Below are 25,427 nucleotides of genomic sequence, written 5' to 3'. Positions count from 1 at the left end.
CAGCCCTCGGAGGTCACCGGGTGCGGCGCGCGACTCGCGGCTCAGGCGTCGTCGCCGCCTCCAAGAAAGACAAAAGGGACCCGGGGGCTGGGAGGGGAAAAGTTTTCTGCTAGGCTCCAGACAGATCCCCACCAAACCTCACGCTCCAAGCGCGGAAGAGGCGGGCTGGGGGCTGGGGGGTGGGGGCTGGGAGCTGGGGACTGGGAGCTGGGAGCTGGGGGCTGGGGCGGGGGGCGGGGCTGGCTTCCAGGCGCGTCACAGCACGATCCGGACCCGGGTCCGAGCCAAGCTCGCCGCCGCCCACCACCCGTGGGAACTCCCCCCGCTCTGCTGCCCCCGCTTTCGCAGCCCGCCTCCTCCTTGATGATGCAGACAAGATACGCTCTTCCCCCTCCCAGGTCCCCAGTCCCCCAACGGGTGACCCGGCCGCAAAGTTGCACTTCTGGAGCCGGGATTACCACAGACAAAATCTATCTGTGGGAACAAAATACCCGCTTTCAGGAGCTCTTCTCTGGGCTGGAAGGCCAGAAGGTGGAAACGGACACACCCACCCGTGGGGCGCGCCTCTTGCTGTGGTGGAGCCCCGGGTCCCAGAGCCGAGGTCGGCGCCCCGCCAGTCCTCTGGAGCAATAGGGGAGCCCTTGCGGATTCCCGGTTTTCCTGGAGCAGGCGCTACGGCCCCACGCCCCTCAGACTCTTTCCTATCAGACGCCGCCTGGGCGGGTCGGGGTCCCCCTGGCGGGCTGCTCGGGCGCTGCGCGAGCGGAGCCAAACTGCTCCCACCTGACACTGCGGACGCCCCCTCTGTCTACACCGCCCTAGGGCGTCTAACAGGTCAGTCGCAGGTCGGCCTCCGAAGGGGCTCTGAGAGATGGCTAGGGGGTGAGGGTTATGGGCAGGAAGCCTTGATAAGGGCGAACCGGATGGCTGAAAGCTTTGATGAAAGGTGCTGACGTTGAACTGCAAACATCAAAGTCAGCGAGGGGTACAGGTTACTCCTCCTTGCTCCCAAACGTCCAGTGAGTGGAGATTGCCCTATTCATAGAGTAAAACGATATGGTAATTACCTCCAATCTGGCAGTGGCAGAGTGGTGACTTTATTATATGCAGGTCAATTCAGTAAATAAAGGTTCGTGTAAAACTCTGGGTTACTAGATATTCCAGCCATGACACTGGCATGTGCTGAGCACATCAGCTGCAGCACTGGGAGTGAGGTACGCCCTGTGTGCATCCTGAATATGTTTTAGGGGACGGACTGGAAAGCAAGTATGGGGTTCCCAGGAAGTATATTTGTGTATTTGACATGGGAGGAAAGGGGGAGTGTGGAGAGGGATTCCATGTAACAACTCCACATTTCGGAATTCAGACATAGCAATGAGGAGAGAGACTATAGAAATTGGAGATTTGTGGTTCAATCTTCCCGTCTTAAAGAGTTTGGAGATTGGGCACTTTTAGTAAAAATTTCACAACCAACATGTTAAAAAAACAAAAACAAAAACTGAAGGAGTAGGCAGAGAGGTGAAGAAATAAGCCACACCAATAAACCACTTGTAGTTTCGTTTTTACACCACCTGCAACTAGTAGTAGTCTTTAGCCCACAGCCCCTTGCTTAATTCTCTTGGTTTTCTTACACGTTTTTCAAGGCACCCCGCCAAAGGAGTGTGATTTCACTGGGACTTTCTTCTAGTTGTAGTCTCTATATATTTATGAAACCACATTTTACTATAGAGCTCTTGAGAGTAGACATCTCTTGGTCATGTTCACTAGCTTTCTGGAGAATGAATATCAGGTTCATAGTGTCCATAGAATCATCAAACGTGACATTGCGTGTAATACAAGTGGTGAAACATTTAAAATGGTCATCTAACCATTTTACACATTGGGTACCTGAGCCTTCCTTCCTCAAAGAGGAAGTGATAAGGGCCATGAAAGAAAAAATAATCCGATTCTTATGGCCACAGGTATTGACGATCCCTCATTCCTGAAGTCAGATTTCAGTGATTCAACCAAAAAAGAAGAAGAAGCAGAGATGGACTACATGAGACCACCAAAAAAGAATTATTTACATTTCTTTTAAAAATAATTATTATCTGTCTCAGATAAGACTGAGATTAAATGTTTTATAAAGAGTTATCTACAATTCAGTAGACTAAGCAACTCCCAAGATAATAGTTATAAATCCTTTCCTGGCATTGAGTGCTCAGGGCAAGCTCAGGTAAATTATTTAATCTTTGCTAATGGCCAGTGTCTCTCCATCTGGGGAAAAAAAAAAAGTCCAGTAAGTACAACATGCTGATAATGGATTTTGAATTTAGCTCCATATCTGCCTTTGAAGTAATGGATGGGACTTCTCACCATCAGGCTGCATGGCACTTCACACATAATATTTTTGCACTGTCCTTATGAGATTTGTAAATTTCCACTAGAATAAGCCCATCTTATAAGAAAGAGTGCACAGTGGGAAGAGAGCACTCATCTCTGTAATTCAAGTTCAACTACCTACAAACACTACTAACAGAGGAACTTTGAACCTCATTTCTCCCATTCCTTAAGTAGGAACAAAGTTTTTGTGCAAATTGAATGAAACAACACATATAAGACTCTTCACAGCTGTGACATAGATCCTCAATACATGTTTAACACACACACACACACACACACACACACACACACACACACCCCAAACTTGTTTTAATGTTATTTAACATAGTAAAAAAGAAGACTCTTCCTTTGGAATCAAGAATTAACTTGAGAAAATTTTTGAAATATGAAGATCTACATTTTCATTGCTGGTATACTATAAATGGAAGCCCAATGGATGGCAACAAATTTTTAGTAAATTCATTTTGAAAATATACACTGGAATAAAAAGAGTAAGTATTTTAAGTAGATCATGTAACAAGGCTAAGAAATGGAGTGTTGGAAAGTTTGTGTGATACACCCATTTTCTTTTTCCGTAAATGCAGCCCATAGCATCTCCAGACTTGAGAAGAGGTCCTCAGTCAAAAAAAACTTTTTTTAATCTTCAGTGGAAAACAAATGCAATTGTTTGCTAGATTCTCATCTGAATTATTTCACTCCAGCTGTGAAATAGATTGATAGTCTCAAGGCCCCCAAGGTATCTCTGCTGGAAGCCATAGTTGCTGTTTCAAAGTAAGGGGTAAAAAAAAAGGACAAAGTCAATTAAAGAAAATGAGCTATCTGATTTTATCTTTAAAATTTGGAATTAGGCAGAAGGAATACAGGGGAAAGAAAAAGGTAGCAGAAATACATTTACAAATAAATCTTTAAGGTCATTTTTATTTCACCATGATTTTGAATACCACTCTAGCACATTTTTTAAATTTTTCTTTCTCATTATGGGCAATTGGCTGATAGTTCAGCATATTTAGCAGGAGAAAGATGCTGCTAATTTCATTAAACATGCAAGTGAGAGTACTAACTCCTCTCAAATAGAGGTTTCATAACTTTACAGCAGATACTATTACTTAAATATTTTATAAATTCTGTATTAAGCCCCTTATCTGATGATAATCTGATTAGATTATTTTTCCCTGAGGAACACTAACAGCATATAGATTCAAAATGTCTTTCTTCTAAAGTCCCAATTCTTTCCTTTGTACAGATTTGTACCAAATGTGGGGAAGGATCACTTTATGACTGCTGGCAATCCAGGAAGTACTTTCTCAAAAAAGTTTCTGACTGTGTGTTTTGTTACAAGAATCTTCCCACAGAAGATGGTAGATTTTGCTGAAATAGTGGAAAAGATGGTAATGGTAACCTACCTGTTCCACTGTCCATGGTACTGAACCATTTGGGCCTCAGTGCCTGGCTACTCAAAGTGTGGTCTGAGGATGGGAAACATTGGCATCACTGGAGGTTGTTAGAATAGCAGGATCTTGGGCTCCAGTCCAAACCTACTGAACCATACTCTGCAATTAACGACATCCTCAAATGATCCATCGGCTTATGAAAATTTGAGAAATGCTGCACTAGGACACAGTTCACATTATCTTGTAACTATCCTGGTGCTTTGTTTATATCATCCCTCATTTCAGTCCCTTCCTGAGGCACAGCCCAAATGCTGCCTTTTAAGCTATGTTTTATTTGTTGATGGGAGTGTGGTATTACACAGACATCATACCTTTGGAATCAAGCAACTAGGTTAAAATCTCAACTTGTACTGACCACTCTGAGCTTCATTGTCCTCATTCATGAAGTGTCAGTCATTATAGTATGTCCTTATAATGCCATTTTAAGAATTCAATGATAATAAAATAGTATTTGTAAAGCACTTAGCCTGGCAGGTAGCAAATGTTCAACAAGTCTTTCAATCACCTTGTGAGTGCTACATCCTTTACCAAACAGGGGGGCCCTCTCAGTATCACACTCTTGGACATGGTGAAAATTTATTGTAAAACAATTTAATCTTTAATTTCTGCTCAATAAAATCACAGTACAACCACATTAAATTAGTTAATAAAGTACGATTTTAATACCTAACAAATCTTCTTTTGGTATTCTGTGTCTCCACCCATAATTATGACCTAGAGGAAAGAAGGATATGTTCTTTCTTGACAATTGTGTGAGACTATTCTTATTAAATTAAAGCAAGATGACTTGTTATTTTGAATTGTAAAAATGTTTATAAATATCTGGATGCCTTAATTCTACTACCAACAAAAATCCATACACGTGTACAGCTGACATTGTAAACAGTAACCATTTACACTTATGTATAGTCTCTAATTAAGCCACAATGTTGGTTTAAAAAAATGGAATGCAGTTTAAGATCTTTTTTAAATGTTTATTTATTTCTGAGACAGAGAGAGACAGAGCATGAGTGGGGGAGGGGCAGAGAGAGAGGGAGACACAGAATCCAAAGCAGGCTCCAGACTCTGGGCTGTCAGCACAGAGTCTGACATGAGGCTCGAACTCACAATCTGTGAGATCATGACCTGAGCTAAAGTCGGTCGCTCAACTGACTGAACCACCCAGGCGCCCCTGGAATGCAGTTTAAATTGTGCTATTTAGGATCCCTGGGAATACCCTTTCACACACTTATTTTAAAACATGAGAAAATGTTGACACATTCATTTTTCAAAAGAAATGTCAAATCTGATAATCTGTTCTGTTACAATAGTCATTTAATGAGTTTTGACACTTGGAATCACTGTTCATTGTGCCACTGCTGATCTGAAAACACCTATAAGGTGTTTCTTCTATAAGGGAATGAGCTATAATGAACTTGAGCAGGCCAAATCTTCTTTTAGGCATGATCTTCATTTCTTTAACTTATTGGAAAAAAAGGCTTTGAAATACTTGATATATCATTCCTTTTGGCTCCCTCATTTTTTACTTTATGAACACAAGTTAAGTGCCTGTCTCAGGATCATATAACTAGAGAGTGGTAAGGGCATGACTAGAACTTGGGTCATTTTATTCCTACTTCAGAGTCTATTCAATATTCACTCACATAAAACATGATTCATGTTGGGCTGCCTTAAAGTCAGCTTTAAAGTGATTGTTTGAAAGATTTTAGCATATCCCTGGAAGTAAATGCATTTCCCCAGCTTTACCACATGTCCACACCTAAGGAAACAGGCTTATAATGAAATGTGAATAGAAATTCAGTTTTAGATTGTTCATTCATTAATTCAGAAAGCATTCACATAATGTATTGGACATTATATTTATTTAAAGCCATATAAAAATGAATGAGTCAGAGCCCTTTCCCTCATATTTATTGTGGTCTGGTGTGTTTTTGAACTTTCATAAGAATACAATTGCCATATGAAAAGTGCCCTAATAGGGGTACAAAATGATATAAAGTAGGGTTGTCAGAAATCCTTTGGAGAGCTATAGCTCAAAGGAGATTTCAAAGACATGGGGAGGCCAGATCTTGGTCTTAAAAGAGGAAGAAGCTTCAAAGTGTGGACAGGGGAAACAGAATTCAAAGAAACAGAATTTCTGTGTGTGCAATTTCCAGAGGAGAAAACAGTATGGTACATTCAGAGGAGTGTAGGTAAAGCCAATATGGCAGGAGTGTGGAAATAAGCCAGAGCTATAGAAAGGAATTTGGAGAGAGAGATAGGGACCACCTCACAGAGGGCCTTGCATTCCAGGTTAAGGAGTTCAGATTTTATCCTGGAAAAATTAGGGAATGTTAGAATATTCCTTTGGCAGAAGTGTCAGAGGTTACATGTAAGGGGTGAGACACTCAGAAGCAGACAGGCCAAAACGTTAGAAGATTTTTGTAATAGCCCAGGTGAGGGAAGACGATGGGCTGATTTAGGACATTGGAAGTGATGATGAATTGGAAAAATTCAGAAAACACATATTTTTATTTACACTCTCTAGCACTGGTATTCAATGAGCAGAGCAATGCATACTTTTCTATTCATTCTTCTCCTGCTAAATAAGAAATGAAGACTAAGGGTTCATCGGCGGTTTCCACCATGGTATAATTCTGTGTCCTCAAAAATATCTGATCCATTAAAGAGTTAAAATTCAGGTATATATTGGCGCACTTGGGTGGCTCATCAGTTGTGTCTGACTTCAACTCAGGTCATGATCTCCCGGCTTGTGAATTCGAGCCCCACGTCAGGCTCTATGCTGACAGTTCAGAGACTGGAGCCTACTTCAGATTCTGTGTCTCCCTCTCTCATTCTGTCTCTCTCTCTCTCTCTCTCTCTCAAAAAATATACACATTAAAAAAAATCAGGTATATATAAAAGCAATGGTTTGCATTATTATCCATAGCAACAATACCATAGCGAACCTTCATATAGTACTCACTATGAAGTAGGCATAATTCTAAGCATTCTGAGGGAAGTGAAGTGATTTACACAAGTTAGTAAGCAGAGCCACTGGGCTTATGAGCCATGCAAGCTGATGCCAGAATCTGAGCTCTCAAGAACTGTTAGCTGCTTTTCAATAAAAACTGGAAAGCACCTCTGGGCTCATTAGTAGGAGCAGTCAAATTATGATATGTTCACGCAACGGAATACCATGCAGCGCTAAACAGAAAAGATCCATATCCAGTGATATGGGTAGATTTCAAAGAGATACTGTTAAGTGAAAAAAGAAGGTGTAGACCATCTTGTATAGTGTGATCCCATCTTTGTGAAAGTGTGTGTGTGTGTGTGTGTGTATGTGCGCGCGTGTGTGTAAGACAAGAAGGGATACACATTTTTATTTTATACAATTTCGTTCCTTTATTTTTTTAATAATGACATTGTATTAATTTTTATAGTAACATTTAAAAACTAACAATAACAATCTTGAAGACTTTTCTCTGTAACTGTGGACCTAGAAACAGATGGATCTTACTGATAAATTACAGACTTAGGAAGTTCACGTTCATATTTTCAGACTTTTCTTCAAACTTGGCATATACACACAGCAAATTTAGATTTAAATACCAGATTTGACCTTATAATTTGTCAGCTAAAATACAGAATTTTTCGAATCTTTACTGGAGATGTGCAATTTTTTGAGAGAGAGAGAGCATGCGTGAGCACTAGTGGGGGAGAAGGGTAGATGAAGAGAGAGAGAGAAAGAATCTTAAGCAAGGCCCCCACTGAGCAACTCTTAAATGATTTTAAAAATAGAAAGTGATACATTATTGCTATTAGAGAAATTAACCTTATTAAATGGACTTCTGCTTAATTCAGCATTCCTTTCCTATTGACAAAATAAATCCTCATTCCTCAAATGCATGTCAAATCAGCTCTTTTGTTTTCCTGTGGGCTTCTTCATTAATTATTTAAACAAAGGTTGACATGGGCCAACCAAAAGATCTGAGAACAAAGCTTTTACAATGTTTACCCAAATATACCCATGAACCTCTTTTACAAGGTTTTATAAAGTGTAGAGTATACTAGTAGATTTTCCTTCACAGATTGACCAGTTACCCAATAGAAGATTTGAAATTACTTTTTTAGCCTTGAAAGAAAAGATACACTTGGAATGTTGGAGCTCAAAGAGTTTAACTTGCCCAGAAACTGACCCAACAAATATTATTAGGCCTAGGACAAGGACAGGTCTCCTGTCTTGTTGCTCAGTACCCTCCTATGTAAAAACATTCTCTTGTAAATGGTTACAGTGAGGATACAGGTGCTTTGCCAGGGACTTTTGCAAATCAAGAGATTAATGAAGGCCAGCCTACTGGATCTGCGACGTTACTGGATGATTGAGGAAAGATGCTTTATTGAAATGTAAAGATGGCCTGTAGGAAAATGTGAAAAATCGCAGGGACTTTAAAGACAAAATACAATATAGCAAAGAAATTCTGACTTCCCACCTAATGATTTGACTCATGCCCCAGTTCGTGGCACAGTAGATATAAAGGTAAAAACCCACTTTCCTCAGCAAAAGGAATATTTTGATGAAATTGTTTCTGAATCCCTTGCAAAATTAAGAACATTGAGGGGCTCCTGGGTGGCTCAGGTGGGTAAGCCACAGACTTTTGATTTCAGCTCAGGTCATGATCTCACAGTTCATGAGATCGGGCTCCATGTCAGGTTCTGCCCGGTCAGTGTGGAGCCTGCTCAGGATTCTCTTTCTGCCCCTCTCCTCTAGCACTCTCTCTCTTTCTCTCTCTCTCTCAGAAGCTAAGCAACATTGAGAGGAGCCACTCAGGTTTGAGAACATATGAAATATGAATTAATTACCGAAAACCAGTAGGTATCTGGTTGTCCTCTTATTTCTTCCCTACAGTTTCACAGTCAAAGGAACCTACTAGATCCAGAAAGGGCAAAGGATTGACAGTCGAGCACATTCTGATGAATTGTACCCTTAGGGAAAAAAAGAAGAAAACCAAGAAGGCCTCTGATACCATCTATGGGAAGGTCAGAAACTATAAATTTGTGATAACAACTGTTTGTTCTTTTATTCAATATATTTCTCATGAGTTCCTACTACTAGGAGCCAGGCTTTGTTCTGGGCCAACCGTCTGCACCATTAATGATTTGGATCCCACAGGGGGCAGAAAGTCACTGTAGACAAAGAATAGCAACAGGAAATGGTAAGTTCTGTAAAGAACATAAAGCAGGGGAAGAGGCTGAGAGTGATCCAGTGGAGGACCGTGGCTTTATGTAGAGGTGTCAGTGAAGTCCTCTCTGGGAGCAGATACTTGAGGGGAATATATAAAGGGGATAAGGCAGAGCCTTGACAATATGTGCAGCAGAGGCAGACCAGGTTGAGGGGGCAGCAAATGCAGGAAAACTCTGAGATGGAATATTTTGGGTGTGTTTGGGGACCAACCAGAGGCCAGGATGGCCAGGCAGATGAGGGAGAGGGTGAATGGTGACAGATGAGAGAGGAGAGGAGTCTGGGACTGAGTGTCCAGGGCTCTATAGGACTCAAGCTGCAAATCACACCATTTAAAGTTGTACCCTTATCTCCTATAACAAGCACAATGATAGAAATTGTGACTTGAGGGGCTCTTGACTGGCTCAATCAGTGGAGCATGTGACTCTTGATCTCAGGGTCATGAGTTCAAGTCCCATGTTGGGTGTGGAGCCTACTAAAAATAAATAAATAAATATATATATATATATATATATATATATATATATATATATAAAATTAAAAAGAGAAATTGAAATTTTATTTCTGGACACCCATTTCAAACTATTAAAATGCCAAAATTAATAACCCGAATAAATAAAACAAAAACATACGTGCAGGTGCTTAGGTTCTGGAGGGTCCTTGTCCTCTGCTCGGTTTGAGCAATTGCACCTACACAGAAAAAACTGGTAGCCAAGCAGGGAGCCCAGTATCAGCTTTACAATGGCTATGCAAATACGTTAAGCAAATTCCAAAATGAAGAGCTGTCTAATGAAAGGTGAATTGGAAACACTGCTATAGGCTGAGTCATTCTACTCCCTCTCTCTTCATCACTGGGCCCTCTGTGTCAGGCAGTTGAGCTAGAGCACAGCACTGGCCTTTTTTTTTTTTTTTTTAATTTTTTTTTCAACGTTTATTTATTTTTGAGACAGAGAGAGACAGAGCATGAATGGGGGAGGGTCAGAGAGAGGGAGACACAGAATCTGAAACAGGGTCCAGGCTCTGAGCTGTCAGCACAGAGCCCGACGCGGGGCTCAAACTCACGGACCGTGAGATCATGACCTGAGCCAAAGTCGGCTGCTTAACCGACTGAGCCACCCAGGCACCCCAGCACTGGCCTTTTTAACTGAGAAGGAGTCAAACATTTCAAAGATAAAGGGATGTAGATCAGAGATCCAGAGATCTCTTTAACACAGAGATCCCAAAGGGAGTCGGGAGAGAGTCAAGAAGTATGTACTCCAACACTTTCCTCTTGGCTTTTGCCCACAGAAACGCTAGGAGATGGGAACACACATGATCACACTTACATGTGGAAGCTAGGAAAAACAAAAAAAACAACCTCATGGATATAGAGAACAGACTGGTGGTTGTGGAAGCAGGGGATGGGGTTTGGGACAAATGGGTACAGGAGGTCAAAAGGTGCAAACTCCCACTTATGGAGAAAATAAGTCATGGGACTGTAGTTAATAATACCGTATCACATATTTGAAAGTTACTAAAAGTAGAACTTAAAAATTCTCACCACATTGGGGCACCTGGGTGGCGCAGTCGGTTAAGCGTCCAACTTCAGCCAGGTCACGATCTCGCGGTCCGTGAGTTCGAGCCCCGTGTCGGGCTCTGGGCTGATGGCTCAGAGCCTGGAGCCTATTTCCGATTCTGTGTCTCCCTCTCTCTCTGCCCCTCCTCCATTCATGCTCTGTCTCTCTCTGTCCCAAAAATAAATAAACGTTGGAAAAAAAAATGTTTTAAAAATTCTCACCACAAGAAGAAAAGCTTGTAACCATGTGTGGTGGTGAGTGTTTAGATTTACGGTGGTGATCATTCTGAGATACAAATTCGAATCATTATGTTGTCCACCTGAAACTAATACAATGTTATATTATTCAGTTATACCTCAAAAAAAGCAAACAGAAAAGAAACACGGGAAAAATGAAAGATGTTTTGACTTCCTCTAACATTATAGTTTTTAAACAATTATAAACCAAAAATAGTTAAGCTTTATCATAATCTTTTTGCTGAGGCTCCTTAATTTAAAAAAAAAAAAAAAAAAAAAAGGCTCTACGACTTTCAGAACAAAGACACGTCTGTTCCAGGTGAGCCTCCCTAGAGTAGCATATGCTTTCTCTACTGCTTACAGAAACCGTGAATTTCATTCAAAATAAAGATAAACTCCTCATAATGTTTAATTTCTAGCTCAGTAAGCATGAAGACCTCAGACACACCAGAATGATAAGTTCTTAAAAAGAGAAAATTTCATAGTCTTTAAAAAATATTTTTTTAACATTTATTTATTTTTGAGAGACAGAGAGACAGAGTGTGAGCAGGGAGGGGCAGAGAGAGAGGGAGACAGAATTAGAAGCAGGCTTCAGGCTCTGAGCTGTCAGCACAGAGCCCCATGCGGGGCCCGAACTCAAGGACCTCGAGATCATGACCTGAGCCAAAGTTGGGTGCTTAACTGACGGAGCCACCCAGGTGCCCCCAAAATTTCAGTCTGCAACGACTGTCACTCTAACTGTAGCTAGACTGTCCTTTTCTTGAGTTGGCATTAGCACTGGTGTTGAGAGCCCTTTTGATTGGAGGTAATTTGCAATCCTAAATATGAGAACTGGTGGTTCCTAGTGGCAGAGGTGAAGTTTTATTTATAGTAAGAAAAGTCATAAAGTGAAGAGGTTTCAATTCAAAACCATTTAAATTGTGAGTCACACTTGAGTTTTAAGATATGATAAGTAAAACCGTCAGCCAAAATCATTTTAATGGGCTTTTTACTCATCAAGCCTTAATATCTTTATTCATTAACATAGCTCCTTAAAAAAAATAGCTCCTTGACTTGAATTGACCCCCTCTTTCTTTCATAAAACCACCATATTAATTTTTAATGAAGGAATTTTCTTGCCTAAAAACTTCAGTGGCTGCCCATCACAACAAGATAAATGCAAACTATTAAGCTTGTCTTAACAGCCTGGTTTGTTTCTGACCTCTCTAGACTTATCTATAAACCCTCTCGTGGCACGAATAGAAACTGCTTTATCTGGATGTCCTAACATTCAACTGGGGAGTAGGACAAAATCCTTGACCCTTGATAGACGTTGAGAGTTTTCTAGTTCCAAACAGGAGAACCTGTTTTTCTGTTTTTCCTTCTTGAGCTCCCTATGTTCATATATGAAACCAGGCAGCCTGACTTCTTTTGTACCACTTGGGGACAGCTGACGTATTTTCACTTCCTCACTGTGAGGAGGGGCTTCGAAGGTCAGTTTCTATGTTTCCCCCTTCAGTAAACATGTGCCACGGGCCTGCCGCGTGCCAGGCACGAAGGACTCGCAAGCATTCTGAATGCCCCTGTCTCTGAGGGGGCTTCAGGAGATGTGGATGCTCTCTCTATCCCCACCTCCCCCAGACCAATCTCATTCATAGTTTTGCCTAAGGCTGCCCTAGCCTAAGGAATTCTTATTTGCCAACACAATACAGTTCTATCTGGACTCACCCAACTCTTCCTGTTTTATCCAAACCATTCAGCTCAGCATAAGGAACACCTTCTTGGACAGGAGAAGCTGAGGAGTTGTTTCCACAGCTCTCTGACAGGAAATGCCTCGCTGGATGGAAGCATCTGCTTGATTGAAGACAAAAAGAGATTACAAGTTTTGATACTTCCTTTTTCATGCCTAGGCCCCTTCTCCTAACACTTCTCTCCCTTGAGGGGAGCCCTCTGGCACGCTGCCTCCACCTCCATGCAGGCAGCTAATTGCCTCCCTGTTCTCTTCAGGCTTCTTTCAAATCCCACCCCCCCCCCACACACACACACACACCAAAATGCAATTCAATTCAGCATTTTTTTTATCAAGTACTTAATAACTATTGGGCCACTCGATCATTGCCCCACCTTAAGACGTTTAGAGCAAATTGACTGATTAATTGTATGGAAAACTATTCACATCCCAGATTTAGATCAATGAAACATCCTTTCTTCCTCCATTTTTATACAATTCTGTGCTTCAATATAAACAAGTTGTGTTGAAATTTTGATAGGGGAGATAGAGGGGGTGAGTTAGGCACAGTGAGGGCCAGTGTCCTGAAGTAGCAGAGGAAAATGTCCCAGGCCAAAGTAAATCTTTCTTTCTTCCTTTCCTTCTTTCCTTCCTTCCTTCCTTCCTTCCTTCCTTCCTTCCTTCTTTGAAGAATATGTATAATGGGGAAGGGATGACATCAGGAGGAACGGATTGCCCATCAGACCCAGGGGAAGTTAGAAGCCAGTGTCTCTGGAAAAAATGTTTAAGCATAAAACATTAAGAGAATAAAGTTAGATTACAAATTAGATTCCAGGGGTGCCTGGGTGGCTCAACTGGTTAAGCATCTGACTCTTGATCTCGACTCAGGGCATGATCTCATGGTTCATGGGTTCAAGCCCTGCATTGGGCTCTGTGCTGACAGCACAGGCTTGGGATTCTCTCTCTCCCTTTCTCTCTGCCCCTCCCCTGCTCACACTTGCTTTTTCTCTCTCTCTCTCTTTCTCTCTCAAAAATAAATAGGTAAATAAACGTAAAAAATAACAACAAAATAATTAGATTCCAGGGTTTGGGCGGTGTGCAAAGAGACAGGTGGATAGAGATATATGTGTAGGAAAGGTGCTGGGAAGAAAATAACCAAATGTTAGCCATTGTCCTTACTGGTTGGAGTGGTTAGGGGGGGAATCTTGTTTCCTGTGTATTACCAAGTTTTGTACAGTGAACATTTGTTACTCTGTAATGAGAAAAATAAATTGTTAGTAAGAAACAAAACCCAGAAATATTTTCCATGCTGAGGGTTGCCTGCTGCCTTTGGGGGGGGGGGGGGCGTCTAGCAGGAACCTCTTTCAGGGGACTTATTGGGGTAAAAAAGGTGCCCTTGTCTCTGTGTCAGTGATTTCTCCTCCAGTGGCACCACTGTTCTGTCATTTCTTGTTCATAGCCACTTGTCAGTATTTGTAGCCTCTAGCCCACCCAGCTCACACCGTGCACCCTATCCTTTGCCCTTGGGACTAAGCACTCATAGTCTAACCCCAAGGAGAGAAGATGGGAGCAGTGTAAGAATCTGGACAATCCTGGAGAACTGGGGCTGTACGATACATTTAGCTTTGCTACAGAATTACAGACATGCCTTTTATTATTTAATCATTTCTTCACCCATACATCTGTGTGTTATTTTTATGCTGACCAGTAGTTTCAGACAAAAGTCCCGTGTGACTGGAAAACATCCTCTCCATTCTCTTGGCGATGACTTACAATATGGGTAGTTCACTTAAGATCCTGAGTTGTGGAGATTTGGGGCTGACCTGAGGGACCTCAGGGAGAAGGTCTGAGCTTTCAGTGAAATGAAATCTTTTGTAAGTTAAAAGGCTATTTGAAAACGATTGTAAGATAATGCATCCCTGAAATTGCATTCTATACCAGATCCAATATAAAATTATGCCAAAAACCCAAAAGTACATTAAAAAATCAATGAAAATAATCACAGAAGTAATTAAATTCTATTATCATCTCTACAAAGTTAAGTCGTTTTCTAGAAGTTTCTTAAAATTACTGATTTGACTCCATTCTAGAAGAGTCATGTTTTGTTCCTAGTAATTTTGAATCAAGGCCACCCAATATGGTCTGGATTTTCTAGATTCGCCAGCTATGTGCTTACCAAAACACAGTCAACATTTTCTTTTATATATTATAGATAAAGCCTCTGATAATTTTATAAAATTTTAATGATATTTGTTACTGCTACTTTTCAAGAAAGCTATTTAGCTTCTTACTGTAGGTCCAAAGCAGTCAAAAACCGATTAGAATATTGAGTTCTATATGAAACTTACTATACAATGGAATATTGGGTTAAATAATTTTCCTTTGTTTCTTTTAACAATAGAATCTCACTTTTTATGCTATCGTTAAAGAAAAAAAAATGTGTACATTTCCAATATTCTGGAAGTCCATCAAGACAATATGGTGTTTCATATTTAAAAAAAAAAAAAGAGAAATCCTTGAATAAACAAGAACATACTATGGTTTGCAGAGCCTCTGAAGTGAGTTTTAAAGCTATTAACTTTAATTATAAATGTGATTGTAAGATATTAAAATTAATAGCCCAATTCTTAGCTAAAATTAATTGAAACTGATGCTTAATGCACAGGTTGTTTAGCAATTACATTTTTATGTTTTCACACTAATTTTCCAAAGCTACTGCTCAGCTTATTCGTGGTAGCCAAAAAACAGCTCATTATGAACCCAAAACATTTTTTTCTGTGGTTTGTAAGCAACATCTTGGTGGGGAAAAATAAGACTCTAAATCTCTGGTCCATAGCCATTTTATTTTCTTTGTTGTTATTTATTAGACACAGGTCATTTGAGAATCTGGTAAAAAACAAAACAAAACAAAACAAAAAAACTATAGCTCCTCATCCCAAAAAAAAAGACTAACACCGGGGTGCCTGGGTGGCTCAGTTGGTTAAGCTTCCAACTTTGGCTCAGTTCAAGACCTCACAGCTTGTGAGTTTGAGCCCCGAATCGGGTCCTGGGCTGACAACTGAGAGCCTGGAATCTGCTTCAGATTCTGGGTCTCCCTCTCTCTCTGCTCCGCCCCTGCTTGTGCTCTCTCTCTCTCTCTCAAAAATAAACATTAAAAAATTATAGAAAAATACTAATGCCATCACATCTACAATTTTTTCCTGTGCTTGTAGAGAATTCAGTATTGGCCTGGCATCCTTTCAGACTACCCAATTATTCATAAGCCTGAGGTTAAGCATCCCTGTCCAAAGACCAGGTCAATGTTTCATGTTAAGGTCAAGAGACATGTCTGTGCTTTTGCTTTGTGGGAACTCTTTATTTCCCTGCCAAGTTTAGTCTACTGATAGAATAACAGGAACAGTTTATGAATATCTGAAACTTATTGAACTGAATTTACAAATGTGTCAGGGTGTAGAAAGCACGTAATTACACCTTTTAGTATTTATTTCATCCAGTTAACAGGGTTAGAGAAAGTAGAGAAGACATAGTGAAATGTCATCCTGTGGCCATTTATTTTCTGGAAAGCTTTCAAAGAGCATGTTTCAATGTGCCTAACAGCCTGTTACCTTAACAACAAACTTCCCACTCACAAGGGCTGCCATGATGCACTGATGTCATCCTGCATCAATTCCAAGACATCCTCCAGGTCTTTGCTCGTGGACAAATGTCACAAATATACACAGAGTGTATATTCACTACAAATATCACTCTATCGCCTATGCAATGGAACGTACTGCACTGGAATATCCTCATTCACTTGTATATAATTTAAATGTTATTGGGATGTTTAAGTTGGAGTGGGCTTCATTTAATTTTGAGGCAAGTTAAGCCTGATTATGCTCCATTTCTCATTCAACAAATCTCTGTAGGTTCTTAAATGAGAGAAAACAACAAACCAACCAACCACTAAAACCTGAACTGAAAACAATAAGTAAAACTGGGCCTTCCTACTGTGTCTTTATTTAAAAGTCATTCATGTTTGACCATTTTGCATTGTCCATAGAATAGTCTCAGTTGTCAATTAGCTAAAGAATTCTGATGTCATGTGTTGTGTTAAAAGCAAGATAAAGTAATAGACCATATTGGTTATTATCATGCATCTTCCTTCCTTCCTTCCTTCCTTCCTTCCTTCCTTCCTTCCTTCCCTCCTTTCTTTTTCTTCTTTCTTTCTTTCTTTCTTTCTTTCTTTCTTTCTTTCTTTCTTTCCAGAAAATGTCAAGTGATATCATTTGTCAAATAATAAACATTAATGCTGAGAGTTTATGGACCCTAATGTCAATAAGGCTCAATCATTAGAGGCACCTAAAATCTTATATGGCCCAAGTGTATTGGAAACATTTTAAAGCTTCCGACATCATATTTTGCTTCCAGACAGATGTCACTCAAAGATGACACACCTTGTCTGGCGGTCTGACTCCATCAGAGAAATTAAACATCAAGAGAAAAAAAAAAAAAGGTTCAACAAGACACAAAACTTGAAGCAGTATAACCTTGAACTTTATCATAAAGGATGCCAGACAGCTGAATTCAATAGCAGAAAACCTTACACAAAGGTATTTGCTAAAAACAAATAAAACAAACAAACAAAAACGAACAAAACAAACAAAAAAATAAAAAACAAACAAAAAAATAAAGTCTCAAAATGATATAAATATAAATATGATCAGAATATCAAATTGAATCAGATGTAATAATTTCTTCCTTAAGAGTTTCCAAAAAACTTTTAGGGAATTAAAAGATGAGATTTTGAGAATCCATCCTGATTTTACTTCAATCCTTTTTGTGTTTACTTAATTGATGAGCATTTGTGGTAGGCAGAATAATGTCTCCTCAAAGATGTCCATGCCCCAAACCCCAGAAATGGTGGATATATTGTGTTACATAGCAATGAGGAATTAAATTGTAGATGGAATTAAGGTTGCTAATCAGCTGACCTTGACATGGGGAGATTATCCTGGATTATCCAGGTGGGCTTAATATGATCACCAGAGTTCTTTTAAGTGAAAGAGAAAGGCAAGAGACTCTGAGTCAGGGAGAAATTTGAGGATGCTATGTTACTGGCTTTAAAATGGAGGAAAGGGGCTCCAAAGTCAAGACATGTTGGAAAAGGCAAGGAAACTGAATTTCCTCTAGAGTATCCAGAAGGAACTGCCCTGACGACATCTTGATGTCATCCCAGGGAGACTCACTTTGGACTTCTGACCTCCAGAATTCTAAGATAATAAATTTATATTGTTTAAACCACTAATAGAGCAGTAATAGAAAACAAACATAGTGTTACTGAATGCATAGTATGTAACCACCTCTGCATTATAGATGGGGTACATATTGAGGCATAAGTCATGGTCTGTCAATAAGTTTTGTGGAGGTAAGATTACACATACAAAATGTCTCCTCTGCATATCATGGGGTGAGTTCCATGGGAAAACTTTTACAATATTAAGAATCCTCTGACTTTTAAGGGGCTACCTGAGGAGGATAAACTTCATCATATAAACTGAGAGAAATAGAGTTAGAAATTTATAGAGAATATTTGAATTGGAAAGACCAATACCTTATGTTGAATCAGAACTAATGTCTGGACTACTGACGTTCCTTCTTCTATACCCAACCACCTGTTTCAGAAGCTAACAATGAGAAATAATTCTTAGAAGTCCTATTTTCTCAAAGAGGAGTTTGGAAAGGAGGAAGTGTGATTGTGGATTTATAAGTCCACAGGGACTCAATGCAAGCGGCAGATGGTGAATGGTGGTGGCACTGACAGTCACCACTCCCCAACTCCTGGTTTTCTTCAGGCTGGTCTTCCACTCTTGGCTGGTGCTGGTAAGCATCTAATGGCTAGTAAATGTCTGATTATAACTTACATTCAAGACTGTATAGTTGAGTAACAACACTTTACACAAGCACATGTAAGTACAAACACTGCCCGAGGTGCACTTATGAAGTGGCTGGAAACCGGTCCTGTACAAAGTCCATCACAGGATTGTGCAGCAAGGTGAAAATTCCCCATCTTGCATGGAGGGGTTGAGATTCGAAAGAAGAGCGTATTACATATCCAGATTCTGACATAAGTACAAGGATGTGCTTCTCCCTCTCAAAGGGTCACAGTTTTATAGCAATTAACTTTCCCTTCTGGCACACAGAACCAAGGAATCATCAAAGAATTTGTCAGGTGTCTGGGCACAATATACAGATGTGAGGAAAAGTGATGGCAGGTGCTCTCCCAATATTAGTGTGGGTAGCTGAGTTTTTATGTGCTACGACCAGCATTTTAGAACATGAGTTTTCCAGCTTAAGAGTCAATATATGTGCATTTTAAAGCATTTATAGAACACTACCTACTGTAGCAAGATTGATTACCACATTTTCAGGTAGGAAATGACTACATTATCATAAGTACTTGCTTAGGACTACTACCCATAGCATGTGAAAATACGGTGAATTTCTCCTCTGAATGTTTCTGAATAGAAATCACTATGAGATGCCCATTTTACCTATGGCAAATACTCAAACAGAATCAGTTATCAAAAATTTTACTTCCACTTCCCTGGTATTTCCTCTACTAACTGTAATTAGTATTCCTTCTTCCTCTTTTAGACATACTGGCACGCACTAAGTTGGACCCTAGAATGTGGTATTATAAAGTGATTAAATACGGGCAAATCAGGATTCAAATCCCAGCTCTACCACTGTGTGTGACCCTAGCAATCTGAACTTCACCTGTAAAGCAGGATACTAGAAAATCTCTCACAAGTATTTTCTTGATAATTAAAGAGATAACTCATATAAAGTGCTTGATGCATTGTATTCACTTTCATTTTAATAGCTAATGCAAAGAAATCTACTGACAGAGAATGTGTTTATGTTAGTTTAGACAACCCCAGATTTAATAATGTTGGTTAAGTGAATAAATGAATTAATAATTACGTATCCGATTTGCTTAAGTCTATGACATGTAGTAAGAATGAGTACATTGTTCTTCATTTAGCAGGATACAAGCAGTGCTCTGTCAGGAAGATTCACTAATGGAATTGTCTCCTTGGTGGTGATTGGCTTGAGCTGAGCCGTCACATTCCCTGATGTGTTTGTCCTGGTGACAGGTCATACATATCAGAGAGTTGCTTGGTCAGGGTCCGGGCTGGACTCATCAGTCTTGGCACATTGTTGTCCCTCTCTGGAACGTACCTACCCATAAGGGGAGAGAACTCACAACCTTGGCCTCATTTCCATTCACCCTGGAGCATGACAAATGCCGCTCGTCAACTGCCTGCTGACCACTTGGCTTATCTTTGGGAACAGAAAGCCAGCTTGAGAAAAATGGCAGCTGGGAGCCCGACCCTTTGTTACTGTCAGGCCTTGGCCCATCCTCTGCAGCTCAGAGACAAAGGCGATTGGTGCTACCAAGTGTTTTTGCAAATATTATGAATCTTTTAAACGAAAAGGATTGATTGATAAATGCCATGTCCTCTTCACACTGAGCATGCAGACCACCTGTCCGCTGGTAACACATTTGCCTACTGTTAATAGGGCTTGGTCGTCCATCTTCCACTGCCTTTCTCAGAGGACCACACTAATGGTGCAATCTGAGAGGAACTGCACGGGAAGGAGGGGAACCTGGGATTTCATTCTGGATCTGCACATACTGCCCAGGTGGCTTTGAGCAGGAGGAAGAGACTAGCATTGTTGAACGCCTTCCAGGTACCAGTCGTTGTGTAAGATGCCATGCATGCAAGTAAACTCTTTAAACCTCCTGACAACCCTGTAAGGTAGGTGTAATGATCTTCCTTTTACAGATGAAGAAATTGAATCTCAGAGAGACTATATAGCTGAATAGGAACAGATTTGGTTCTTAATGCTGCTAATTGCAAAGCCTACTTTACTGTGTTGTCTCTGGAACTCAGTCATCTTATCCACCAAAAAGGACATGAAATAGGTGGTAGGCATCCACATTTACCCAACAGAAAGTCACACAAGATCAAGATCCAATGACACATAAGGGCACCTGGATGGCTCAAACATCTCTTGACTTGGGCTCAGGTCAGGATCTCATGACTCATGGGTTGGAGCCCTGCATCGGGCTCTGCGTTGACAGTGCAGAGACTGTTTGGTATTCTCTCTCTCCCTCTCTCTGCCCCTTCCCCACTTGCTCACACACTCTATCTCTCAAAAATAAATAAACCTAAGAAAAATCCAATGCCACAGAGATCACAGCCTTTCCTTTTCTCTTTCTTTTTTTTTTTTAGAAACATTTTCTTTAATAAAAAGTCCATGTACTATATAGAAAGGTTGCAGGATTATTCACTGAGATAGCAATGAGTTTAAATGTGTCTCCCTCCTCCCCTCTCTTCCCACTGCCAATTTTAAGCAGAGCTCAGGGCTGTGCTCCTTCGACTCACAGGATAATTGTGGCCGAATGAAAAGCAGAAGCCACTTGAAATAACAGAATTCTCCTCGTTTTTGTGAAAGCCTCACCTCCTTGATGTCATTAGGATAAGCGCAGCAGGGGTAGAGGAAAGAGGAAGTAGAGCCTGTGAAGTCAACAGAGGGAGGTGGAAAGATTTCAACAGAGAAGGAAAAGAATGGAGTTCTCTGTGCAGGATTCTGAGCACGGTGCCAGGGCAGGGCCCCAAAGAAATGGTAGTTCTGTACAGGGGTCTGGTTGTTTCCTGGCTCCACTGAGGCTGGGTCTCAAGCACAGGCTTCCGAGCCTCCATGTGGCTCGGTACACATGTACCGAGGGCTTAAAGCACAGGGTACATGGGCTTCAAGCTTGAAGATGAGCTGACCACGATGAACTAGAGATGAAGCCTTCCTCCATTTGTCGGCACCACATACACTTCCTGGATTCTTCTGCAGCCTTAATGACTAAGGCTGAGCTTCTCACCTGTCTGACAGTATAGGAGCTGAAAGCAGATTTTCTGTGAATTTAAAATAATAAACAAATGGGATATTTCCTGCCAGCAGAGTTTATAGACTGAATCACACCTGCTCTACAGCATTGGTTGTGACTCAGACATGAGTCAAGTGCGCATGCAAACTTTATTCAAACCCATCTTCCTTTTGTTTCTAATCCCTCAGAAGGCCTCTTTTTCATGGTGTAATTTTAAAGGAATTAAATTTGAGCTACTCAAAACTCTGTATTAAATTATACTCAGCATCCACCAGAGTTGCTAACTGATCCAAGTCTATTTAACAATATAACTGCTAGTAGTCACTCATGAAACAATCATGCAGGAAGGCTTTAGGATGCACTAGATCGTTAGTTTATGCTTATGTCTTTCTATGCACATTTCAACATCTTGGATGCTTCTGAGGAAGAGACAGAACAACCAGATCGGGAAGGAACATATCACAGGCATGTGGATGGTTGTGGTCAAGTTGTTGTTGTTGTTGTTGTTGTTGTTTTTAAAGTTTATTTATGTTGAGAGAGAGAGAGAGCAGGGGAGGAGCAGAGAGAGGGATAGAGAGAGAGAAAATCCCAAGCAGGCTCCACACTGTCAGCGCAGAGCCGGACGCGGGGCTCAAACCCATGAACCATAGATCACGACCTGAGCTGAAGTCAAGAGTTGGACGCTTAACTGAATGAGCCACCCAGGCACCCCCGTTGCGGTCAAGTTCCAATGTCTAGCTCTCGGGCGGGAGGTAGGAGCACAGGCCTTTCCTTTACCATACAAACTTCATAACTTACACATGCATGACAAACACTCTTTGGAATGTATCAAATATACATTAAAATATTTTTAAAAGCTGAAAACCTCTAGCAGGATCCAGGTTATAAACCTAACACATCACCTGTGGCTGTCTTGGACTTTACTGAGAAAATAAACACAGCGATTATATTCCAGTTCACTAAATCTACCAGCTGCTTGCGTCTGACCTTCACTTCCTTCCCTCTCTTTTGCCTCAGTGGGAAAATTGTAGCGTCCCGCTGTATCTGAAGCCTTTCCCCTCCAGCACACCAAGATGTCTCCCCTGTCTCAGTTTGCAACCATGCTGTAGCACCTCTCCCCACCTAAATCAACCACTAACAGCCTCCTGTGACCTCAGGTCCCCCTCAGCTATTTCTCCTTCCCCTACCCCGCAAAACTTCTTTCTAAAAACCTGTCCATCCTCACAGCCTACATTTTCTTATCCTCCAGTTCCTTGTCAGCATACTTGGCTCCAAATCTCCACTCAATCTACTCATGCCAAGATCAGACATGTTCTCATGCTGTCAAACCCACTCACGCCATGATATTTAAAGCATAATCTCAGTCCTGGACTGTGCCAAAAGTGCAAAGAAATACATAGATCCTAAATTGAACAGCAATGAGATTTCTGCTAAACTAAAAGCCTTGCACCGCTCTTGCTCGTGAATGCATACAAGTTTTCGTGTCTGAACGGTACCTGTGATTTCATTTAAGGTGACGCTGATATTTATGGCGATAAAAAAATTAATATTGAACTTAAAAATGGCAAGATCATTGGCTGGCTGGCAGCTCCGTAGGTTAAACGTCCGACTTCGGCTCATGTCATAATCTCGCAGTGCGTGGGTTCGAGCCCCACATCAAGCTCTGTGCTGACAGCTCGGAGCGTGGAGCCTGCTTCAGATTCTGTGTCTACCTCTCACTCTGTCCCTCTCCCACTCACGCGCTCTCTCTCTTTCTCTCTCAAAAATAAATAAACATTAAAAATGTTTATTAGGGGCGCCTGGGTGGCGCAGTCGGTTAAGTGTCCGACTTCAGCCAGGTCACGATCTCGCGGTCCGTGAGTTCGAGCCCCGCGTCGGGCTCTGGGCTGATGGCTCAGAGCCTGGAGCCTGTTTCCGATTCTGTGTCTCCCTCTCTCTCTGCCCCTCCCCCGTTCATGCTCTGTCTCTCTCTGTCCCAAAAATAAATAGACGTTGAAAAAAAAAATAAAAATGTTTATTAAACATTAAACATTAAAAATGGGGTTTTTTTTAATAAAAAAATGGCAAGATCATCATTTAAAACAATAACAAACAAACAGGACCCCCTGACTCCTTGGCAAACTCACCAAGAGGAGAGAATTTGTTTTTTGTGTGCAGGCTGCACCCAGAAACACTAGGTGAGTTTGCATCTGGGCACGTTTTGTGCATGAATTAACATCTTCCTGTTCCAAAAAATTTGCTCCAAAATGTAATATATGTCATTTTAGTTCCAGCTATTTTCAAGAATAATGCTCAGATCTTTTGAGTTTAAAATTTTACTTGATATATTTCAAAGATCGTTTGTTCGACTCTGAGCCTAATGTTTCTGATTAGTTGAGTTTTAACTTACTTTCTTCAAGGAACAAGGGATGGTATCAAAGGGGAAGAAAGCACACAATAAATTGGTGCAGTTAAGTAAGTGCTTCATAATTTGAAAAAGGCTAAGAACAGATCTAAGAATAAATGTTTATATTTTGATGGTAAGGAAGCCAGTTCCAAAAATTATGCTTAAATATTATATAAATGGATACAACCATACAAAAATATAGAATGTCAAGAGTATTCCTCACATACATTTTTAACAGCAAAATTAGCCACACTTAACATACTCATACTAATGGCTTTTGCCAAATTGGGGAAGCAAAATACTAAAAACAAAACACTAAATATAAAGGCCTGGTTTCTAATCTAAAAATAAGAGGGTCAACCTATTTATCTCAAAGGTAACTTCTAACTGAAGCTGTCTACTACTGTAAATCAATATTTTGGAATTCAACTAATCTTTCTTAACTATTATTCTGATATTTAATAACGCTTGGTCAATCTAAAGGATAAAGAAATATTTTAAAGATCCATTTATAGTTAAAGTGTTCTGTCTTTAATCATGCAAGACTATGTTCATAAAAAAAATGTCCCAGGGGTGCCTGGTTGGCTCAGTCAGTGACGCATGTGACTCCTGATCTCAGGGTTATGAGTTCAAGCCCCACATTGGGTGTAGAGATTAGTTAAAAATAAAACCTTTAAGAAAAAAAATGTTCCAAATGTTGAGTCACATTGTATTTATTAAGTCATCCCACATCTCGTGTGCACCATAATATTTTAGCCATTCACTCATTCATTCATTCATTTAAATATCTATTGAGCATATATGCTATATATCCAGCACTTAAAAGACACTAATAAAAGGGAAACACAATGCAGTTTCTTTCTTTTTGCATTATACTCTGGTTGGGAGCAAACTATGACATGGTGTTTACCACGTGACCTATCAGTCTGAGCACTTCTTAAGTGGACTCGTGTTAAGTACTGCAGTAACCCTAAGAGGTTAATACTATTGTCATTCCATGTTACAGATAAAGAAGACGAAACACAGAGAGATTAAGTAATTTGTCCTACATCACACAGCAAGTAAGTGATGGTCCAAAAAAGAAGAACACGGAAATTTTACAACGCAAAATGTTAGTGTGTCTTTGTACACTATTGGGGCAAATACAAATGAAAAGAATGGCAGAAGATAGTCATGTGAAGTGTCTTGTCAGGGATTGGTCTCCCCCCAATAGCATCTCAAAAGGAAACAGGGACTGAGGATTGGTGAGAAGTGAGGCCTGGGGACAGAAAGCCCTTGAAGCTTGCGAGGTACAGCTAGGGAGTCTCGCTTTTGGAAGGGCTGGGAGAGAAGTATCCATTGTCCTACTCCAACACCTTTCTATGTTTTAGATACCTCTAACATCCACCTATCAGAAGAATCATTTAAGAACATAGCCGGCGACACTCTATTTTGACTTTTTATAAAATGCTCCACTGTTAACTACTTGTAAAACAGTTTTATTTTATATGACAATGGCTGTTCACATGGTAGTCATTGTTTGACTTTCCATCCATTATTCCATGAACATTTTCTACTG

The 25,427-nt window shown here is 40.6% G+C and overlaps 1 long non-coding RNA gene across 2 annotated transcripts; it reads left to right on the top strand.

Annotated features, from left to right (window-relative positions):
- The first annotated feature begins 237 nt into the window (after positions 1-237).
- On the top strand, positions 238-23,269 carry LOC147581203 (uncharacterized). Of its 2 annotated transcripts, XR_015251539.1 has the most exons (5): positions 238-834; positions 3,626-3,678; positions 8,722-8,852; positions 18,218-18,416; positions 20,121-23,269. It is a non-coding gene; the product is annotated as an uncharacterized LOC147581203 (long non-coding RNA). The 2 variants fall into 2 exon arrangements; XR_015251538.1 differs by lacking the exon at positions 238-834 and having other exon boundaries at positions 1,281-3,678.
- The last annotated feature ends 2,158 nt before the right edge of the window (positions 23,270-25,427 follow it).

Source organism: Puma concolor, chromosome B2 (genome assembly GCF_028749965.1).
Source record: "Puma concolor isolate L17-30 chromosome B2, mPumCon1.1.hap2, whole genome shotgun sequence".
Taxonomy (NCBI): domain Eukaryota; kingdom Metazoa; phylum Chordata; class Mammalia; order Carnivora; family Felidae; genus Puma; species Puma concolor.
This window is presented reverse-complemented; position numbering and strand designations above follow the sequence as displayed.